Source organism: Lontra canadensis, unplaced genomic scaffold (genome assembly GCF_010015895.1).
Source record: "Lontra canadensis isolate GAN:19392208 unplaced genomic scaffold, GSC_riverotter_1.0 scaffold83, whole genome shotgun sequence".
Classification (NCBI taxonomy): Eukaryota; Metazoa; Chordata; class Mammalia; order Carnivora; family Mustelidae; genus Lontra; species Lontra canadensis.
In genome coordinates this window covers 8,770,497-8,792,501 of record NW_022631077.1, presented here as the reverse complement: position 1 = coordinate 8,792,501, position 22,005 = coordinate 8,770,497, and positions in this window count along the sequence as shown.

Sequence of the window (22,005 nt, the reverse complement as noted above, 5' to 3'; positions counted from 1 at the left end):
CTTTGTGGAAAATTCTACTGGAGAGTGCCGCTCTAGAAATATTATGAACCACCACTTAATAATGAAAGCTTTCCCAGAGAACTCCTTATTAATCGTGACTATATTTAGAAATATTTGGAGTGATATTACCAAGATGGTAAATAGAAGACGGCAGTTTCCTTCCCCCCACAAAGATCGACAATTAGACAGCTATCCACAGAAAAAAACCAGCTCTGGCTGAGCTCAGGTGTCTATATAGGAAATTTCAGCAAGATAGTGGAATAAAACTTGGAAATAACTGCATAAAAAGAGGAGGAAGAACAGCTTCATTTTGCTTGGATCATCCCATCGACCAGCTTAGCACTGTAGGAAACCTACCAGCTAGAAAGAGTTCCTTTTGCCAGGAAAGGGAGAGTATGGTGAGCAACCAGGATCCCCAGCCTTTTGGGGCATCATATGAAAGAACTACTTAGGTTTCACCTACCCAGAAACTGGCAAAGCTGAGACATATAGAGATGACTAGGAGCAACTAGGAAGGTCAAGGGCTATCAGTATTAGCCATGCAATGGGAATGGCCATGGTTCTCAGTGACCTGCTCTGCAGAGGACCCCAGCAGCTTTCGCCACTGAAGAAATTGATAGCTAGTAAGGTAGCCACACACCCCAGCAGATTTCACTGGTTTTTGACCCACATGTATTCTTCACTAATACCAGCTGCCTGATTCCCTCCCCACTGCCTCATTTCTCTTGCCACAACTGGAATCTGAGATGTACACTGACAGCCAGCCCAGGCTTCTGTGGCTATGCTAATGCAACATGCTGGCCTAGATGCTGACTTCCATTGCTATGTGCATGCTTGTGGCTAGGCTGTGTACTTGCACACTGCCAGCCTGACTTGCCATGGTCACAATTGTCATGTATTTGCCTTTGGAGAGATCCTACAGCCACAGAAGTACATGCCAACAGCCAAGGCCCCCACAGTTGCTCGTGGGCCCAAATTTGACCCTATCTCCAGTTACTGGTCTATACCACTGAACTCACCTTCTGCTAGCCCTCCTAGCTGTGCACCTGCATGCTCCTGGCTCACCCTTGTCACTAGCCATCAATGCCATGTGCATGCTAGTGGGGAGATCCTATAGGAGTAGGAGTGCATGTCAACAGCTGGGGACCCCCATAGCTGCTTTTGAGCCCAGATCCAACTCTATTTCCTGCACCAGTGGGTTCACCTGAGTTAGCTTCTTTAGCTATGTACCTGAACCCCGCTGATCCAATTCCTGTCACTGGTCTCCAGTAGTGGGCACATGCCCAAGGTGAGATCTTAAAGCCACACAAATGCACACTTATAGCCAGGGCCACTACAACTGCAGTGTGCCTGCAGTTGGCCTTGGCTCTTTCTGCTGACCTTGGCCTCCACCACTATCTCTGTGTCTGCAACTAGCCCATGCCACTACACAGCATCTGCAGCTGGTCCCTATTGCTAAGGGTATGCACATCACTGGCTCTGGCCACCACTGCTGTCTACTGTGGTTCCTAATTCGGTGGACCTAGAGGTGCCACTGAAAACTCAGAAGTCATTGCAGCCACTGCAAACCCCCACAGGACTTACCAAAGAGCACACAGTTGTCACTGTTGTGGGCCACAGTGTCTTGAGCCAATGAAGAATCATATGACGGCAAACCTAGAGATGCCACACATCCCTGCACTTGGTGCTCTACTGCTAGACCCAGGGTAACAGCATGCTCCAACATGCTCCTACCTACAGGTAAACATATTTCCATACCAAAGTTAGTCCATAATGCCTAGAAGAGGTGACTAGTTCTCTAAATGTGCAGACAACTACACAAGTCTACAGGACTCATGAGGAATCAGGAAAACATGACACTACCAAAGGAACACAATAAACCTCAGGTAACTGAATTCAAAGAAATGGAGATACATGAATTTCCTGATAAAGAATTAGAAATAATTATTCTAAAGGTGCTCAGAGAGATACTCTCATAGCACAGATTAACCAGTTTAATGAAGTCAGGAAAACAATAGGAGAACAAAAGGGGAAGTTTAATAAAGAGAAAGAAAACATTAAAAAAAAAAAAAGGCCTAAACAGAAATTTTGGAGCTCAAGAATACAATGACTGAACTGAAGGTTTCAGTAGAGGGGTACCTGGGTGGCTCAGTCAGTTAAGCATCTGACTCTTGATTTTGGTTCAGGTCATGATCTCAGGATCATGAGATGGAGCACCATCTCTGGCTCTGTGCTGGGCATTGAGCCTACTTAAGATTCTTTCTCTCCCTCCCCCTCTGCCCCTCCCACTCCTGCTTGTGCATGCTTACTCTTTCTAAAAAATAAATAAATAAAATAAAGATAAAATAAGAGAGTTTCATCATCAGACTAGACCAAGCAGAAGAAGAAGCAGTGAACTTGAAGACAGATCATTTAAAATTATTTTTAAATAATTTTATTTAAAGGAACAAAAAGGAAAAGAATAAAAAGAAATGAAGAAAACCTATGGGAGTTGTGAGATACCATTAAGAGAAACAATCTATATATTCTTGGAGTCCCAGAAAGAGAAGAGAGGGAGAGGGGATAGAGAGCTTGCTTAAAGAAATAATGGATGAGAACTTCCCAAACCCAAAGAGAGATTAAGATATCCACATTCATGAAGCTAATAGGTCAGTCCATAATTTCAATTCAAAATATTCTTTTTCAAGACACACAATAATAAAACTGTCTAGAATCAAAGACAGAGAATTTTAAAAGCAGCAAGAGAACCCCCACAAGGCTATCAACAGATTTCTCAGGAGAAAATTTGCAGACCAAGAAAAAGTGGGATGATATATTCAAAGTGCTGAAAGAAAAAAAAATATTGCCATCTAGACTATTTTACCCAGCGGAGTTGTCCATCAGAAATAAAGGCAAGATAAAGAGTTTCCCAAAAACAAAAACTGAGGGAATTCATGACCACTAAATCTACCTTAAAAGAAATGCTGAAAGGAATCCTTCAGGCTGAAGTGGAAGGACACTAATTAATATCATAAGAATATATGAAAATGTACGATATACTAAAAGTACTTATTAAAAGTAAGGATATAGTCAGATTCAGGAAACTATATAATCTATAAGGTGCTATTAAATGCTAAAACACCAGAACTCTAATTATCTAAAAAGCTATTCTGTTTTACTTCAGTGATACTAGCCTTCCATAACTCCCTTCTTTCTATTCAGGAGAGGTTCTTTTTTCCATAGTGAAAAGACAAGATATTACTCAAATATTGTTCAAGAAAGAAAAGCTAGTATTTCTTAAGCATATGTGTTTATTATTTAGTTGGGTATACCTTATTTTCTTTAGGACATATTGAAGTGCATTTTATATTTAGCCCCATCAAGTTTCAGATACTAAGAAAATATTTATGTTAGTTCAGTTACCCGGTGCAGTGGGTCTCAACTTTGACTCTACATCACAGAGTAAAGGGGGAAACTTCCAAAAATTATGTTCTCAGTTCCATACCATTGACCAGTTTAATTACAGCCTCTGTGGTGGGACCAAGGGTTTGGTGTTTTTAAAATTTCACCTTCTTTTTCTGTTTTTAAGGATTAGCAATGACATTTTATCATGTATGAACTAAACTAATTTATGTTTGCATAATATTTCAATCCTCCATTACAAACAGTTGTAGAACTTTAGATAGTTTTTGAACTTTAGTATGCATGTAATTACCTGAGAATCCTGTTAAGGATTCCTGAGCATCTGAATTTCACACAAAGTTTCAGGTGATGCTGATGCTGACAATTAGTAGATCATATTTTTAGTATCAGGGCTTAACAACACTTTAAATTTGATCATCCTCTCCAAATTAAATGTAATTGTTACCTACCACTTTAGTTTTGCTATTAATATTCTTTTATATAAATATTTAGATTTTTGTATGTTTGTAATTAAATTTGTTATCATTCTCCTTTAATTTTAAAATATTCTGGAATCATTTTCCTCTCTCACAAATAGTTAAATTCATGTGGGGCACCTGACTGGCTCAGTTGGTGGAGCATGTAACTCCTGAGCTCAGGGTCATGAATTCAAACTCTGCATTGGGTGTAGAGATTACTTAAAAATAAGCTCTTCAAAAATACTTAAATTTTTGTGGTATAAATTTCTTGGTTGTAAACTCTCAGTTTCTCTTTATCTCAAGTGTATTTATCTTGATTAAAGAATTTAACTCAGTAAACAACTCAAGGTTGATATCTGTTGTTATAGACTGAATATTTGTGTCCCCCATCCCCAATTCATATATTGTAGTCATAACCCCAGTGTGAGATAGTTTTAGGAGGAGGGGCACTTTGAAAAATAATTAGATTTAGATGAGGCCATAAAGATGGAACCCACATGTTGGCATTAGTGCTCTTATAAGAAGAAAAGCCAGAGCTTTTCTCTCTGCCATGTGAAGACACAATAAGAAGGCAATAATCTATAAGCCAGGAAGTAGATTCTTACCAGAACCCGACCATCCTGGCAACCCAATATCAGATTTTCCAGCCTCCAGAAGAGGAGTTAAGATGGCAGAGTAGTAGGGGGACCCTAGGTTTACCTTGTCCCTCTAACACAGCTAGATCAACATCAAGTCATTTTGAACAACTAGGAGATTGATCTGAGGATTAAGAAAACAATATGTACAATTGGAAGGAGAGTGCATGGCAGATGTGAGGTTCAGAGACATGAATTGGGGGAGAGAAAAGCCACAGTGCTGCAAAGCAGAGGGAGATCTTTTTGTGGAGACAAGTCAGGGAGAGAGAGAATGGGAGGGAGAGCAGTACCTCGGGTTCATGCAAGGTGCTTATGGTGTGGGGATCCCATGGGTTACACTAGGAAAGAATGAATGTTCCCCTTCCTGGAGTACATTTGGAAGACGGTATATTGCCTCTCCAAGGACAAAGGACCTGTTGGGCACCACTGAGTGGCAGTTCAAAAGCTGGGGACAGAGGTTCTCACAGAAGGCAGATAACCTGATTGTAGTTTTTTTCTGTGCTTCACTGAAGATTCCAGACACCTCTGTGGCCACGTGACTGGTTTTTCTGGGACAGAATGGTTTTTCTTGGCACAGTGCTATGAAGCGCTCCTCTGGGGGAGAGAGCAAGTCCATGCCTTCCTAGGTCTTTTAAGATTTGGAGTCTTGAATCCCATTGCCAGCCAAAGGTAGAAGAGGAGAATTGTAGTGCCAGGTGTGCTGATGGCCTGGGTACAGACAGGGTGAGGGTGGGGATCTGAAGAGGGCCTGGGACACAGGAAGGGAGATTGTTCGCTTTTCTGTGAGGGCCTCCTGAACAGTGGTGGCTGAGAGTTCCTCTCCCCTGGGATGAGAGTGCAGGGTGATACCATCTTTAACCACCCTGCCCACCCCCCCAGCACAGTCACACTTTAAAGAGAAAGACAGTGCCTCCAATAGAGGCTGGAGTCCCTTACACCAAACCCTGAACCCCCTGTGCTGGGCAGGGGCATCTTTAAAAGGGCAGGCTTGACTGAGTCAGTGCAGTAGAGTGGGCTTCTTCCTTAAAACACAGTCCTCCCCGCCCCCCGCCCCACTGCCCCCCCGCCCCACCGCCCGGCATGTACCAAGTCTACTGACCATAGAGTGCACTGAAGTTTCAGCTTCAGTTCTAGTAGGAATAGGACAGGCTTTCTTTTTTCTTTCTATTTTATTTTTAGTTTTCAGTTTTCACTTATTTCTTTTTTCTTTGGAAATAGACTTATAGTTTTTTGTTCATTTGTTAGTTTGTTTCCTTTTCTTGTTTTTTTTTTTTTTTTTTTTTTTTTTTTGGATCAGGCTTCTCTCCCCACCACACCCTACTTTCTTTTTTCCATTTTTCTTTATTTTTCTTTGGAATAGGGCTAATAGTTTTTTGTCTGTTTGCTTTTTTGTTTCTTTTCCTTTTCTCATTTCTTGGATAAGGCTTTTCTCTCTCTCTCTCTCTCTCTCTCTCTTTGTAATGAGGCTTAACAAACAAATCAAAGCACACTTAGTTAAAGGTCCAAACACTCCCCACTACAGGCCAGGAGGAACTCTGCAGAGGTCTGACCTATGGGAAAGAGCAGCCAAAACACAACATCAGAGAGCACACAGCATACACCAGAAACACTCCTGAAGTGTGAGGCCCTGGACTGTGTATGACCCCTTCTCAATATAGTAGTACTTTCAGGAGCAGGAAACATAACAAGCTTTTATATTACGCAAAAGACAGAAGTGTAGACATAATGACAAGGTGGAGGAGTTCTCCCCAAAAAAAAGATAAAGAAGAAATCACAGCCAGGGATTTGCTCAAAACAGATATAAGCAATATATCTGAACAATAATTTAGTACAACAGTCATAGGAATACTAATTGGCTTGAAAGAAGCATAGAGGATACCAGAGAAACCCTTGCTGCAGAGATTAAAGACCTAAAACCTAGTCAGGCCAAAATAAAAAAATGCTATAACTTAGATTCAAAATTGACTGGATATAATCCCAATAAGAATGGAAGAAGCAGAGGAATGAATAGGTGATATAGAAGATAAAATTATGGAAAATAATGAAGCTGAAAAGAAGAGGGAAAGAAAACTATTAGATCATGAATACAGACTTAGGGAACTCAGCGATTCCACAAAGTCCAATAATATCCATACTGTATGAGTCCCAGAAGGAGAGATGGTTTATCTGAATAAATTATAGCTGAGAACTTCCCTGATCTGGGGAAAGGAATACGTCCAAGAGGCACAGAGAACTCTCAAAATTAACAAAAACAGGTCAACACCAAGATATATCATAGTGAAACTTGCAAAGTACAGATTTCCCAGCCTCCATAATTGTAAGAAATAAATGTCTGTTATTTAAGCCACTCAGTCTATGGTATTTTATTAAAGCAGTTCAATCAGGCTAAACTACATTTCCTTCCTTCCTTCCTTCCCCTCTCTCTTTCTTTCTTTCTGAAGATTTAATTAATTTATTTGACAGAGAGAGAGAACACAAGCAGGAGGGGAAGTATATAGAGGGAAAAGCAGACTCCTCTCTGAGCAGGAAGCCTCATGCAGGACTCAATCTCAGGACCCCAGGATCATGACCCAAGTTGAAGGCAGACGCTTAACTGAGTGAACCACCCAGGTGCCCCTAAGCTACCTTTTTCAGCATTTTTTAAGATAACAACATTCTGTTGTTTTCTGGCTTCCATTGTTACTGCTGAGAAATTTCTGTCATTTGAATTGTCCTTTCTAGGCTATACGAGTTTGATCTCATGCTCCCTTAAAGATCTTTCTTGCCCTGTAATTTTACTAGTATGTGGTAGATACGAATTTATTTTTATTTTTCTTGTGTAGGATACTGTATTCTTCCCGTATCCATGAATCCATATAGTTCTGGAAAACTTCTAGCATTAACTAACATCAAATATTACCTTTCCTTCTAGTCTCCCATTATCTCCTCTTGTCTCTCTAATCAATTATATCCTTTTACTGTTCATATTTCTTATCCTCCTAATATTTTATACTTTATTATCTCACTGTGATACTTTATGGATATTTTTATCAGATTGCACTCTTATTTTATATACAGCAGTGCATAACCTGTCCATTAACCTTTTTTAATTTAAAAGTTTTATATATATAAATTTCATTGTTTTTCAAATCTGCCTATTCATTTGAATAGTTTCTTGTTATTTGCTCATATTCATTTTAGTGCGTTTTATTTCTTTAAGCAATTTAAAACAAACTTTTCTACACATCATCAAATTCCATTTTCTGTATCTGCAGTTTCTTGGGTAGCCAATTCTGTTGTTTATAGCTTCTTCTGACTTTTACATGGGGTGGTTTGCATTCTTAAATGCTTGGTGATTTTTAAGAATTCATAAGCTCATTACTTAGTTTTAACCTGGGAGTCATATGGATCTAAATTAGGATAGTTTTCCTCCACAGAAGACTTTTTCCTTCAGCCTTTCTCCTTGGTCTTGGCTAGCTCAGAGTTCCACACTCAGATATTACACCTTAACACTGCACCACATCTCAGCATCCACAAAACAGTGGTGTTATTAACATGCACCCACAGGGCAATCCTAACCCATTAGCTGACAGGTGATTATTTTGGGAGGAAGGAGATGAAAGTGTTCCTTGGAGGCTTCACATACTCCCTGAAGAAAAGCAATGCAACAAAGTGTGTCCTATCCAGAATGTATTCTTTCTGCCAAAGGAATATCTCTCAGAGCATCTAACAGGCCATAATGCTGGAAGCAAAAATTGCTAGCTTTTTAAAAGAAAGAAATATTTTTATTAAAAATAAGAAATTTATTATCTAACCTAAGAATTCTGTGATAATTAGTTTCAGAATGGATCAGTAGTTCAACAATACCTTAATGACTTCTATCTTTTGGCTTCACCATCTTCTTTATCAGGAATACACCTTTCATGGCTCCTGGATGGCTGAAGAAGTTCTAAATATCCTATATTCATGCAACAAATCCTTCCTGATTCTCTGTTTCTACTTGTCATTATATATTTCTATCTGGAATTATCTTGTCACCTTAAAGAATTCTTTTTAGTATAATTTTTTTGTAACATCACTGTTGGTTATTAATTGTATATCTTCATTTTTTATGCAAACTATTTATTTGACATTTATTTTTAAAAAGATATTTTTTGCTTGGTTTAAAATTCTAACTTAATGGATTTTTCTCTCTGCATGTTAACGATGTTCCATTATTATTTCAATTTCATAGTTTCTGACAAAAAGTCATTTATAAGCCTCGATGCTACTCTTTTGCTGGCGATTTTCTGTTTTTGAGATGTTTGTCTTTGATTTCCAGCATTTGATGAGGATATGACTATGTGTGGTTTCTTTTGTATTAATCCTGCTTGAGGTTCATGGAGCCTCTTAATGTCCTTGGAATATTCTCAGCAATTATGTCTTCCAGTATTTCTTCTGCTCCTTTTTTTTCTCTTGTTTTAGGACTTCAGTTGCACACATGTTAGAACTCATGAACATGATGCTCATATATTTATGATTTCCCCCTTTATTCTTTTTTTAACCTAAGCTTCAATTGGAATATCTTATATTTTTCTCTCTTTTAGCCTACTAATCCTGTCTTCTGATGGGTCCAGTGTGATGATAAACTCACTACTGGGTTTTTAATGACAGATATTATATTTTTGTCCCTTAGTTTTAAATAATTCAAAACTCTTTCAACGTCAGATTGTATTTCTAAATCATGGCCATCTATTAAGAAAATGCATTTCCTCAGTATCAATAAGGTCTAAATTAGTGTTTATCTTTATGATAATTAGAAAAAAATAACTAAATAAATGTTCAACTTTAACATTTATACAGGACTTTAGGCTTTACAAATTGCTCTTACATTCCTGTATCATTTGAAATTCACCATGTGAGGTATGTGGGAGATAGTCTCATTATTATTTCCATTATAATTACAAAGAAAGTGACTTTCTAAATGGATGAGAAAAGGCTCTGTATTTTCTGACTACAGGTTCCTTGTTTTTGTCAATTACATCATGCTGCTTGAAAGCACACATCTTTTGAATGGGAGAAGAGGGAAACAATAATGTCAAATTAAAAAGATAATACATTTTCTTCTAATGATTATTATACAAATATATAGTCAAGAGCTGGAAGAAGCCCCCTCAGGAGACCACCTACTCCACATCTTCCATCCTTGTAATATATGGTTCTAGTCAAATATTGCTTCTTAACTGCTTCTTAAATTTAAACTTAAACAGTTCTATCTAGAACTGGCAAGACAGGGACCCTTCTTTGTTTATGTAAAATCATGGGATAAAGTACTAAACATATATATTTTAAAAAATTTTATTTATTTATTTGACAGAGAGAGAGAGAGATCACAAGCAGTCAGAGAGGCAGGCAGAGAGAGAGGGGGAAGCAGGCTCCCCGCTGAGCAGAGAGCCCGATGTGGGCTCGATCCCAGGACCCTGAGATCATGACCCTAGTGGAAGGCAGAGGCTTAACCCACTGAGCCACCCAGGTGCCCACTAAACATATTTTTAGTTAGTATTTACTCTTGATTAATGTTGGGAATGGCAAATTACTATCTGACAGTGACAAAGTATTTTAAATTTGGAGACACTATTTGCACTGAGTTCTTAAAAAACCTGAGCTAAAGTTATTTGAAACCTGGAGGTCAAAAGAGATGGTATATACAGTTGCATAGTCAATTGGTTTTCAAAATAAATCCTGAGTAGTTTGCTCTAACTTTATTTTATTTAGTTTTTGTGACTTAATTAAACATCACTTTGTAGGTATGCTTTGTTTTCTAACTTTTATACAAGATTTTGGTTTAAAGCAATAAAATTAGGACTCATATCATAAATCTCTTAAGAAAAAATCCATTGATACTCTTTATAACTCAACTTAATCATCATTCACATATAAAGAATTCTTTATAATCATTCTTCTTTGAATAATTTTTTTTATTGAAACTAATACTTTACCTTAACCAATTAAACGTACATGTGATATAATGTATGTATTGTGCTTTACTTGCTTTACAGAATAGGATATAACATTAAAAAAATCCTTACTGTATGGGTTAGGCAAATTTTGCTGGTAGTAAAAAAATTAACATTGATAGTAACAGTTATCTATAAGCTTTAAATTATTTTGCTGTGATGATCCCAATTCTGGCCAACTATCTAACAAATGAGGATTTTGGTCATCAGCAACAAGGAAAGAAAGCATGTCAGTATCTGTGTATGAACTCATTACCACTGCTGCAGAGATGATCCAAAGAGAAAACCCTATCACAGAATATAACAATAACATCATTTTTGGATATAAGATACACATTTGCTGCACCATAATAGCTTCCGCTGGGCATATTTATAATTGGTAAATGGATTATCTTTATAATTCATATGGGGCTGAGAAAATTAAGGCTTTTATTTCAGCAGGATTATTTACTGTGAGATGCTTAACTCATTGTGGTTAGTGGGTATGGCTAGCTGTATACATACATAAGAGAATATTACTGTTCGCTCTGTCTGGGGACATCCAGCCTACATCATGATCTTGAAGACACTGCCATAAGAACTTTCAAAACTCACTGACTATGATCTCAGATTCAGATCCCTTCTGAAGGCAGATCATTAGGAACACACAAAAGTTGGTAATGAGGAAGAAAAGGGAGATGTTGTCAGGCTCTTACTTTTACCATATGGATAGAGCATCCAGTGCTCATTTTTCTTCTTTACTAAGCCATATCAATTTTGATCCAGCACATGAATGGAACTATCTGTGGAGTATTTCAGCTCTGAGTATTCAATGCCAGGTTCTAGTTTTGGCAAATCTTAAGTAAAAGAGGAAATATTATTCATTCATTTCTCCCCCCTTTTCCTTCACCTTGCCTGGGGCCCTGCCAGAACCAAGGTTAGATTGCCAGCCCAGGAGGTGCACTTCACACTCTGAGAGGTGCTATTCATAAGCATATTATCCTCTTCTATGACTCCAGACTAAATCCACAGCTGAACAGTAGGATGCTGCTTGCTAATGTTGATCATTCTGGCAAAACAGACTGTCAGTTCTGCAAACCAGTGTAAGTAGTAAATTTTGTTTGCAGCTGAAATACCTAAATTATATGATGGTCTTATGATACACAGTGGTCTCTAATGCTGTCCTTTTCTACTTTTCCCTTCATTCTCTGTGCTCCTTCCTTCTTCCTACCCCAAAATTCATTTCTTAGTACTGAAATGAGAACATAACTGAAAATATTATCATCAGAAAAACAAGCTGCAGCAGGTGACTTAGACAGTTTAGATGTGTCTAGATGATGAGTCTGTTATTTGTTTTTAAATTTCCAGGAAAAGAAAATTAACTGACTATCCATTGTTTAACATTGGCTAAATCTAAATGAAATCATGATAATTTCTACAGCAGATTTACCTTCCTAATTATGCTTGGCTAATGTTTACACTGAGTGATGGAAAAGGATGGTGCCTGGGACAATGCCAAATGGCAGAAGGAAGTCTGACCTGAGACTAAAAATGTCCAAGGATAAATTACTGAGTGGACGATCTACAGCAAGGTAAAAGAAAAAAAAAAAAAGCTGATGATCTGAATATCATTATTCCTTCAACTCTGTGTCCACTTTCCCCTTGATTCTGAAAAAAAAAAAAAAATCGTGGCTGAAATATAAACAGTGCACTTTAACCTTGATAATACCTGAGAGAAATAAAGATAATGCCCCCAGAGTTTCATACAAGATTATGAAATGGGTAAATGTTTGCAAATGCTACTAACTTCAAAAAATGTTGGGGAATTGCTTGGCTTTCACATTTTACAGATCTCTTCTCTTCACACTTAAGTCATTTGACCCCTAGCTGAAGACTCCATGATCACAGAGGGCTTTGGTCCAATCTTGACTATGGACAAGAAGAATTATAGAGATTTTGAGTCTAGTTCTCTGGGCCTCAGTGTGCTGATATTTTTCATAACTGGGCCACTACAGGGTAGAGAAAATGGGGAGGGGTCCAGTAATCTATGACTAGACTTTCATAAGGATGGGCTGGGCAATGAGAGAAAGATTCAATTGTAGCTAATTAGATAGTGAAATTTACTAGGAGAAAAGAAGGGAGATCAGACACTCTTTATGAACCCATTTTGCAAAAGCGACTCAGAGCCAATGCTTTTAAAGACTGTGATTAAAATAATTTCAGAGGAGGCAGTATAAATTAAGTGATTGAAAAATTAGTGATTAGACTATGAGACGTAGAAAAAAAAGGGTCCAATGTTGGCAGTATTTTGTGCATTTGCTCCCATGCCGATCAATGGCACAGGCCCTCCTCCCACACTTGCTTCTCTGATGGCAGAACCTGGCTATATGAATCCAACTTGAAAAGTAGATACATGATCTGGAGACCATGGCTGTAGACAATAAGTTGATGAGGTATTGTTGTTGAATGGGCTAAGTGGAAAGAAGTGGCTAGAACATAAGGTAACCAGAGTGTTTTCAGGACCTTGATTTTAACATGTCCCAAACTGAGCTCATATTTATCCCTTGAACTTGAACCTCCTCCACGGTCACCATACATTTAATTGCTAATTAAATACTTATGTACAGTTAACTGTTAACCAAATGTGGGCAGTCCTATTCTAGGAATGCCCCCTGTCATTGCCTTACTCTAAGATTTCATTGTCTGTCATCTGGACTATAGGAACAGCCTCCTTCTTAACTTCTTTCCTGATTACCATCGATCTTCCAATAGGTGCTCCTCTATGGCCTTCCAGAAAATACATTTGATTATATCATCCCCTCCCTAGTGATCTCCAGTCTTTCTTCCTTGTCCATAGCACTCTGACAAACAAGGGACTCTGCAACTTGGCTTCCACCCACCCCTCCAGTCTTACTTCTTTCCACTTTCCTATCTTCATACCCTGCACCACGCTACACTGACCTTCTGCCTTTTTCCAAACCTGTCATGCCTTATTATCACTTTATTATTCTTTTTATCTCTTTCCCTGCCTCTCCTTATCTAACGAATAGAAGCAGGTCAGTGTGGCATTTTCCTTATGGTAAAGGATTAGATGAAAATAGCCACCTTACCATAGTACAGTAACACATATTAATGCAGAATGAATTACTACAAGAAAAATCCCAGGTTATGTTGAAATAGTGATCTGCCAAGTTAGATAGAACCATTAGAACAATAGATGAAAGAGTGAAAAGAAGCTTATCTCATTGGTTTTAGCAGTTTTTAATGTGATATTTTTAGTTTGTCAGATTTTAAAAGGCTTAACAATCCAATGTCCAAAGTACTACATATCAATTATATGGAAAACGAATTCTCAGTCAATGCTTATTAAAATAAAAGAAGTTTCAAGTTGTCCGAGTAGACTGAGTAGCTTCTTATATCCAAACTATTTATCTAAAGATAGACAACTTAGACTCAAAGACTAATAATAATAAATTTAAATGACTAATATGGTATTAAAGGCTATAGCCATAATACCATAATACATTTCATCAAATGTATTTACATTTTGTTTTCCATTGCTGATAAAGGATCCTAAACATGGAACCAAAATCCGTGTTCTGACAGTTATTCGAAGGAACATATGAAGGAAAAAGGACTAGAATGCTCAAGGATGCAGTTTTCAAGGCAAAAGTTATGCTCCTGATCTCAGTAGGCTTGTAATATGTTCTCTGCAGAAACTATTGCTCCTGGTTTTTCAATTACAACTTCAAATCATATTCCTGATTAGTAACAAGCAATCAATCATAATTAATTAGTTAAAATGTTCAACCGTTAAAATCATTACCATTAATTAAAATAATTATCTCTATTTTGGCTGCACTTCATTACCATTTCTGGAAACACATTGCTTGACTCTACTGCCATTCTTGACTACAGATTCTCAATGAATAAAATGCACACAATAGATAATCTATGAACTGTTTTAAAAAATGATCACTTGAATAAGGTTTTGGACTTTTTTTTACTGTTGTTGCATCTAGGGAAAACATTTCACTACAGTGTTATGGGCTTTATGAACAAAGCTCTTTGAAATGAATGTTAGCCTATCATAGGATGCTGACAATTGAGGATTTTTGAGAGAACTTGTGCCTTTGAAGGAAGTGTTTCCTTTACAGACTAAACAATAGTTTAACTACAGAAAGAGAGAGAACTAGTGAAGTGAAGTAGATGACAGAGTTGGGGCAATCATCTGGAACTCAGTACCGAGACAAGGACTTAGAGAAAAGAAAGGTAAATTAAGAGACATGGAAGATATTGAGGGTACGATGAACAGCTATAACTTTTTCTATTAGAGATCTAGAAGAATGAAATGAAAAGAATAGAAGAGAGAGTATTTGAAGAGATAATAACTGAGAGTTTTCTAGAATGGAAAAAAGGCATTTGTCTCAAGTCAGGTAAATAGAAACAAATTCACATCTAAACACATCATAATAAATCTGCAGAACATTAAGGAAAAAGAGGGGAAAGACAAAGATACCAGAGAGATAAACCAGGTTACTTTCAAACTTGGAAACAAATGACGATTAGAATTATGAATTAATCACCGGGAATAATGTAATCCTATCTTAAAGCATTTAGGGAAAATACCTTGAACCTAAAACTGTATCAAGTGAGGGTGATGAAGATGTTTCCATGTATACACAGATGGAGCACATTCCTACTCTCAGACCCTCATTGGAAGAAATTTTAATGCAGACACTTCAGCAACTAGAAAAATGAACTCCAAGTGCAAGAAGAAATCATGACCAAGGAAATCAATCAAACATATTTATAAGTCTAAATGTTAGCACTATTAACTCATTTGGGAGGAGAGGTGGTTAAATGATGGTTAAGATATGGGACACCAATAACATGAAAGGTGTGAGCATGTGATGCTATTTGGAGAGAAGTTAAAACACTTTAAGACTCTTGTCTTATTGGGAGAAGGGTGGTATTTTTAATTTAATGCTTGTTAGAAAAACATAAGATTAAGGATGCATGTTATGTAGGTTAACTTCTAAAAGTAGCATAAACTTTGTGATAGTGTTGCCTCTGTGAAGAATGGATGGGATGGGGAGACTGGGTTTGAGAAAGTGTGCAATGAGGACCTGACTGTTATCAGAGACAGCTATGCTATGGACAGCAAGTACATGGCTATGGGTCACAGTTTCCTGGGAATGAATGCCAGCTCTGCCTCTGGTATAGATTCAGTTGTGTCTCCCTGAAATTGGTATGTTGAAGTCCTAACCCCCAGTACTGAGAAAATGACTATATTTGAAGACAGTACCTTTAAAAAGGTGATTAAGTTACAATAAGTTTATTAGGGTAGGTCCTAATCCAATATGACTGGTGTTCCTATAAGGAGAGGAAATTAGGACACAGATATGCACAGAGGGAAGACCATGTGAAGACACGAGAAGAAGGCAGGTGTCTACAAGCCAAGGAGAGAAGCCTCAGAAGAAAGGCTGTAGACACCTTGGTCTCAGATTTCTAGTTTCCAGAACTATGAGAAAATAAATTTGTGTGGTTTAAGGCACACAGCCTTTGGTACTTTGTTATGGCAGCCCTAGCAAACTAGTATACCCTCTTATATCTTATGACTTGGCACAATCTTAAAATTCTATACCTTAGTTTCTTCTAGGTAAAATTGAGGTAATAACAACCCCTATCTCATAGGGTTTTTCTTAAAGATTTAATCAAATTAATATATATAAAATACTTGGAATACTTCCATGGCTAAATCTCAATAAATGTTAGTTGTTATTTCTTTTATTAAAAATCTTAAATGTGACACATGATTAACATTGATTAATTATGAATGGCAGGAATATGGATATTTGTTATACTTTGTATTTTTAGGGAAATTAAAAAATTTTTCTGAATAAAAGTAAATCTATTCTCTATAATCTGTACCAGATAGCAAGTTGAAGAATACTACAACTGTTGTCATAGTCGAGTGTCTATTAGTAGCATTATTTATTTGAGAAATATTTTAAGAGCATCTGTTACCTGCCAGGTGTCAAGCTGATCCTTTGAGCATAATGCAATGACCAAGTGTCTTTCTTTTCTGAGTGTGTGTTTACTACCAGTAAAATATTTTTCAGAACTTTTCAGAACTTGTAACCCATTCTATAATTCCACGTCTGCCTATGGGCTGGCACATGGCATTTGCCTTGCAGAGCTTATTACAATCAGACAACCCAAATGCTTTATAGCCCTGCTTAGAGGATCTGGTGCATCTGCAGTAATTAAAAAAAGGAGGCACTTGAAAAGAATTAAAAATTTTGCTAATCGGCCTGTTAATTGGCTTTACCAGGTCTCCAGAAAACAAAGGCAAATAGAGTAGGTAACAGTGAGACCATATATGTCTCTGGAAGTTAGAATTAATGATATACAAACCTGGGCCCCTTTGTGCTTGAGTCTTATCCAGATACACCCAGCTATAAAAGAATAATACGAGAACTCATTAATTGGTAATTCTGTACAACTTCAAAAACAGATCTCCACCACAAGTGTGAGTTTTCTGACAACCTCCTAATGCCTCAAAGTTGTGGGGGAAAGCTTTGTCAAACCCGTGACTCACCATGATCGCTCAAAGAAACAGCCAGTAGGGTCTGGGAAAAGCTCATGTCATTGAAAAATGTATCCATCATTAAAACACTTCACTTGGTTTTGTTGAAGTCACCCTCCAGTCCTTATTCCATGCAGCTGTGGCCTCACAGTTGATTCCAACAGCATTTATTCTCTGTTTGATCATAGTCTCATGGAGACCCAAAACTACTGTAAGCTATCGGCTGCCTGTGACAAGGTGGGGGATGATATTGGCACCATGCCCTCCAGTCTCCTCCTTACCCTATGGGCTCCCCACTAGGACAGAAAATTTAAGTGACTAATGTGAATTGATGCTATTAAATTATAATCATATGAAGAGATGTTAAAGATAAAATATGACCCATAGTTTACTTCTTTCTTCCTTTCTTTCTTTCTTTCTTTCTTTCTTTCTTTCTTTCTTTCTTTCTTTCTTTCTTCACTGTATATCAACCTTTCTACTCTAGTAGAGTACAATGGTGAAAACTATTTAGAAACTGATGTTGTGGAGTCCTCTTATTGGAGTCGGAAGACATGAATTCTAACCCTGGCCTTTTCCTTTCCTTCCTGTTCTTGGATGAGTCCCTTCATCCTTCCCAGCCTCAGTGTACTTATTGGTACAACGACAATGATAATACTCTTGCACGTTGGGGTGTGGATTCGATGAAATTGTGTATATAAAAATGCATGTTAACAGTGTCTGGCATAAAATAGGTCCTAACAAAAGCATTTTTTGGATTTCCTAACAGAAATTTTCTATTTTGTCTATGTCTATAAATTCACTTAACAAATAAATTCACTTAACAAATAAATAAAGCTATGAGTACCTCCTCTTAGCCAGGTGCTGTCATTAGAGTGGGGGATGCAGAGATGAAGGAGGTATACTTTTCGATCTGGTGGGGAAGGTGAAATCACATACAAATCCCTGATGAGTCCTACCATAGAGTAAGTAGACAGGATGCAGTGAGCAGAGTAGTGAGTGATGATCTTGGCCTGAGGGACTGGTGAGTCTTTTCAGAGGCTAGGGTTAGTTCTTGTAGAATAAACCGATCATATGAACAAGAGGACAAAGGATCCTCAAGACGCAACTGCAGTGCAAAGGCATAGATGAGGTGCAGCCGAGACTGTCACCTTTGGAAAGCTGTAAGTGGTTAAGGAGCATCGGGTGCCATGAGCTTCTGGTGGCAGTGGAGGTGGGAAAGAGGGCTCTGCCTTCGGGAAAGTTAGGATCAGATGAGAAGGAGCATGTATGTGTCTGCCTCTGTGCAGGCCTCTGGAACAGTGGAATCCTCGGGTACCAGCTGCTGAACTTGGGGTCTGTTCCCTGGTGGTCAGGCCTGGGGCTCCTCTTAGCTGACTCAGGCCCACTGCCCCTCTTTCTCTGCTCCTGAGGTTTGCCTGAAACTCACCTGCAGTCTCTGCTCTGGTTATCTTTCTCCAGCCTTTGAAGCTTATCAGGTGATACCTTCTGCTAACTTCTAGCAGCCTCCAAATGGCATACAGGAGCTGAGGACAACTATGGAGCTAAACGAGGCCTCTCCTGATTTTGTGCTTACCCTGTGCTTACTCCTCTCAGAGTCCTAGATGGAAAACAGGGAATAGCCCTGTGTTTGGTTTTCTCCTTTTCTAACAGAGGCAGCACGGGGAGTGAATCTGGATACTCTTGAATCCCTGGGCCTTCCTCCAGGCTCCTCTTCCCATCTCTCCTTTCTTCCCCGACCCTCCTGAGCCAGAGAGAGTGGGATTTCCTTTGACTTGTTCTCTCTCTGGAGGTGAGTCCTCAGTCACAGCCACTTCTCTACCCAGCCTCATGGGGGGATGGGCTGTGGGGGAGAACATACCTCACCAGTAAAGTCACGTCAATGGGGAAATGCTTTTTTTAAAAAACACAATAGCCACTATAATTATGTTAGAGAATCCGTGTAATTCCTGAGTGAACAAGAGCACCTGTGGACTCAGCTCTATCCTTTAGCACAGCTGGCAAGGAGAGTTGGAGCTAATGTGGCTTTAGGAGTCCCACTCAAATGTCCCTTCCCCTGGGAAGACTTCTTACTCTCAGTCGTGAGTGCTGTTTGGCTGACTTACTCCACAGAGGCTCTGTGGTTACAGACACTTCAGCATGTAGATGACTGTTCTATCACTACGTAGGGGAAGGAGATCAGTCTGCACAGGGATCCCCAAAAGGAGGAAATCACTGGCACATCTTGCAATTTGAAAAAGACAGGAGTTGTGATGTGCATGGTGGAAGGATCTGAAATATTTGTGACCAAACATTTAAGCTTGGATGACCCATGTATGTGTGGGTTTATATAGGCAGTCAGTACCATTTAAAAAATGGGCACATGGGGTGGCTGGGTAGCTCGGTCAGTTGAGTGGCCAGCTCTTGATTTCAGCTCATGTCATGATCTCTGGGTCATGAGACCAAGCTCCGCGTTGGGCTACACAGTGATCATGGAGCCTTCTTAAGATTCTCTCTCTCTGCCCCTCCCCACCACTTATGCTCACTTTCTCTCGCTCTAAAAAAAGAACACATAGAGCCTTTATTGCATGTTGTCTTTGCTATTAAAAAAAGTATATTTATGTACATATAGAGATGTTCCTAAAGTAATTTCTATCAACTAAGAACATGGAATTTAATTGACATGGGCTTTCTTTCTATCTCTATTTTTCTCTTTTTAAGAAATTGCTCATCATGTAGGCATAGTGATAGGATTGCTTTTCCATTATTATGTTTTGTGTCTGAAGGGGAAAAAAAAGTTTGAGAGAACCTTGCCTTGCCTCTTTTATTTTTTAGTTAAAACATTTGTGGGGGTGGGGGGAGGAAGAGTACTTAACTGGCATTAAATAAGGTAAAAATCAGGTTAGAAAAGTTCCAAAAACTTTCTTCATCATATAGTCTTCTGGTGAAATTCTCTCTGTCCCTTTTTCTCTTCTCTTTTCTTCCTTTCCTGAAACTTTAAAAAAGTACCCCATCTATTTCTAGTCTGAAACAGTCAAAGGGCCCTCAAGATGTCTTCCAGTCTTTCATGAGCAGGTAGGTTCTTTGAATTTAGGTTCATTGTCACAAATTTGAATAGTGGCTCGTTCATGTTTAAATCAACTTGAGGCCCATATTACTTTCTCAAGGTCTGTTTATATATCTCCAATGAAAATCATGTCGTACAAATTTCCATAGCACTCACTAGTTATTTGGCATTAATACTGTTCTACCCATCCCAGTAACCCCTGTTCCTTTCCTACAAGTCTCAGCAACTCATGGTTTGTTGAGTAATTGTGGTTCTTTAAAATTGTCAAAATTTCTACTCCCAAACATTTGCTGGTAGCTTTGGTCTGCCCTTCCTTAAGTTGGAGGAATTTTCTTCCTAAGTGATACGACTCTTTAAAGAAGAGTCACATAGCCAGATTTCTTTTGGGTTCTCAAAGAGTTGTCATGCTCTTTTGGTCCTCTCTGTTGAGGATTTTGGAACATTCTTCTCACTGAATGGCTCAGAGGATGTTTTGAATGAAGTTCCCATTACATTCCTTAGGTGTCCTTGAACCTGTATGCTAGGATACAGGATGAACACAGATCCTTTAATCCTCTCTTAACTGTTGGTAAGTTAGTTTCTGGCCTTTCAGAGATACTTTATTTGAAAAACCTTCATCCTTTGTTTTTGATTAAAGAATCTCAATCGCGATGAGACTGTGAGTCTCAGCAGTGCTGTAACCATTTCTGTGGGGACTGAGACCTTCACACAGATAGGATTCCTGGTCTGCTGACTTGATTTTCTGGAGTTTCTAATTTGGATACACCTGGCCTTGACCAACTAGGGCTTTGGTCATCTGAATTGGGCTTGAAAATACTTCTTGGTTTTAAAAAAGTAGGACCTCCCTTTTAGCTGGAGTACATAAGGATATCAAATGTGTTCTTATAGGTGGACATTTAACGTCTAGGGAGATTCAAGAATAGGCAAGTAGGTTCCAGGAGGATAAGAACAGTGTCTGTGTTGTTGCGATAGGATATCCTAAACACATAGGAGGTATTAATTAAATACTAGTAAGGATGGCACTAAACTCACAGTTCATTCAAAGAAAATATACTGCAATTCTCAATAAGATGTGTGTTCCTACTGGTTTCTCTGTCAGTGGTCAGAGAAATGGAGAGTTGCCAATGGATATAACTTCTTATTTTCTAGTCTGTGTTAAGCCGAGTACAATATTTGCATTGAAGGATGAGTATTAAAATAGTCATCCTCAGGCACTCATTTAAAGGGAGGAAAGAAAAGTTCCTAAGAGATTGTCATAATTTACAAAACCATGGTGCTAAGTGCTAAATGGCATGAGGTCCAGAGACAGCGTTTCCATGAGCTGGTAGAAAAGTGCACTGCATGCTGTTGCTAGGCAACAGCCCATGCCAGCTTCTCTTGAATGAAGGCCAAGAGAATCAACAGAAACCAATGGGCTTATGAGGAGGGTTTTCACCCAGAATACTAACTTCCGTGTTCTTTTTGCCATTATAGATAGTATAAGTCTTTACCAATATTTGGTGGGGAGGGGCTCGTATGTGGCAATAATTTAGCAAATCATTTCCAAAGCCACTTCATGAAATTTTGCTTATGGCTAAGTATTAATTATACAATTTGTGTATAAAATGTAAATTCAGGAAGAAAGAACACATTTCTCTACATGATGTTCCATTTACACCAATATGTAGCCACCCACCTATTTTTTCCTATTTGAATATTCCATCCCATTCTTTTCTCACTTTGGCTACATGTTTCATGCAGAGTAGATCTGCTCTAGACAGCATGTTCAACTACATTTGTAACTAGAAAATTCTTTCTTTCAGCAGGTGTTCAGGGTGCCATGGTTTGCCGAGGGTAACTTAACAAATCCATTACTTTTGTTGCCTGGAAGCATTCCAGTGGGAGAAGTTGTGGCTACTACTATGTTGTAAATTGCACCCAA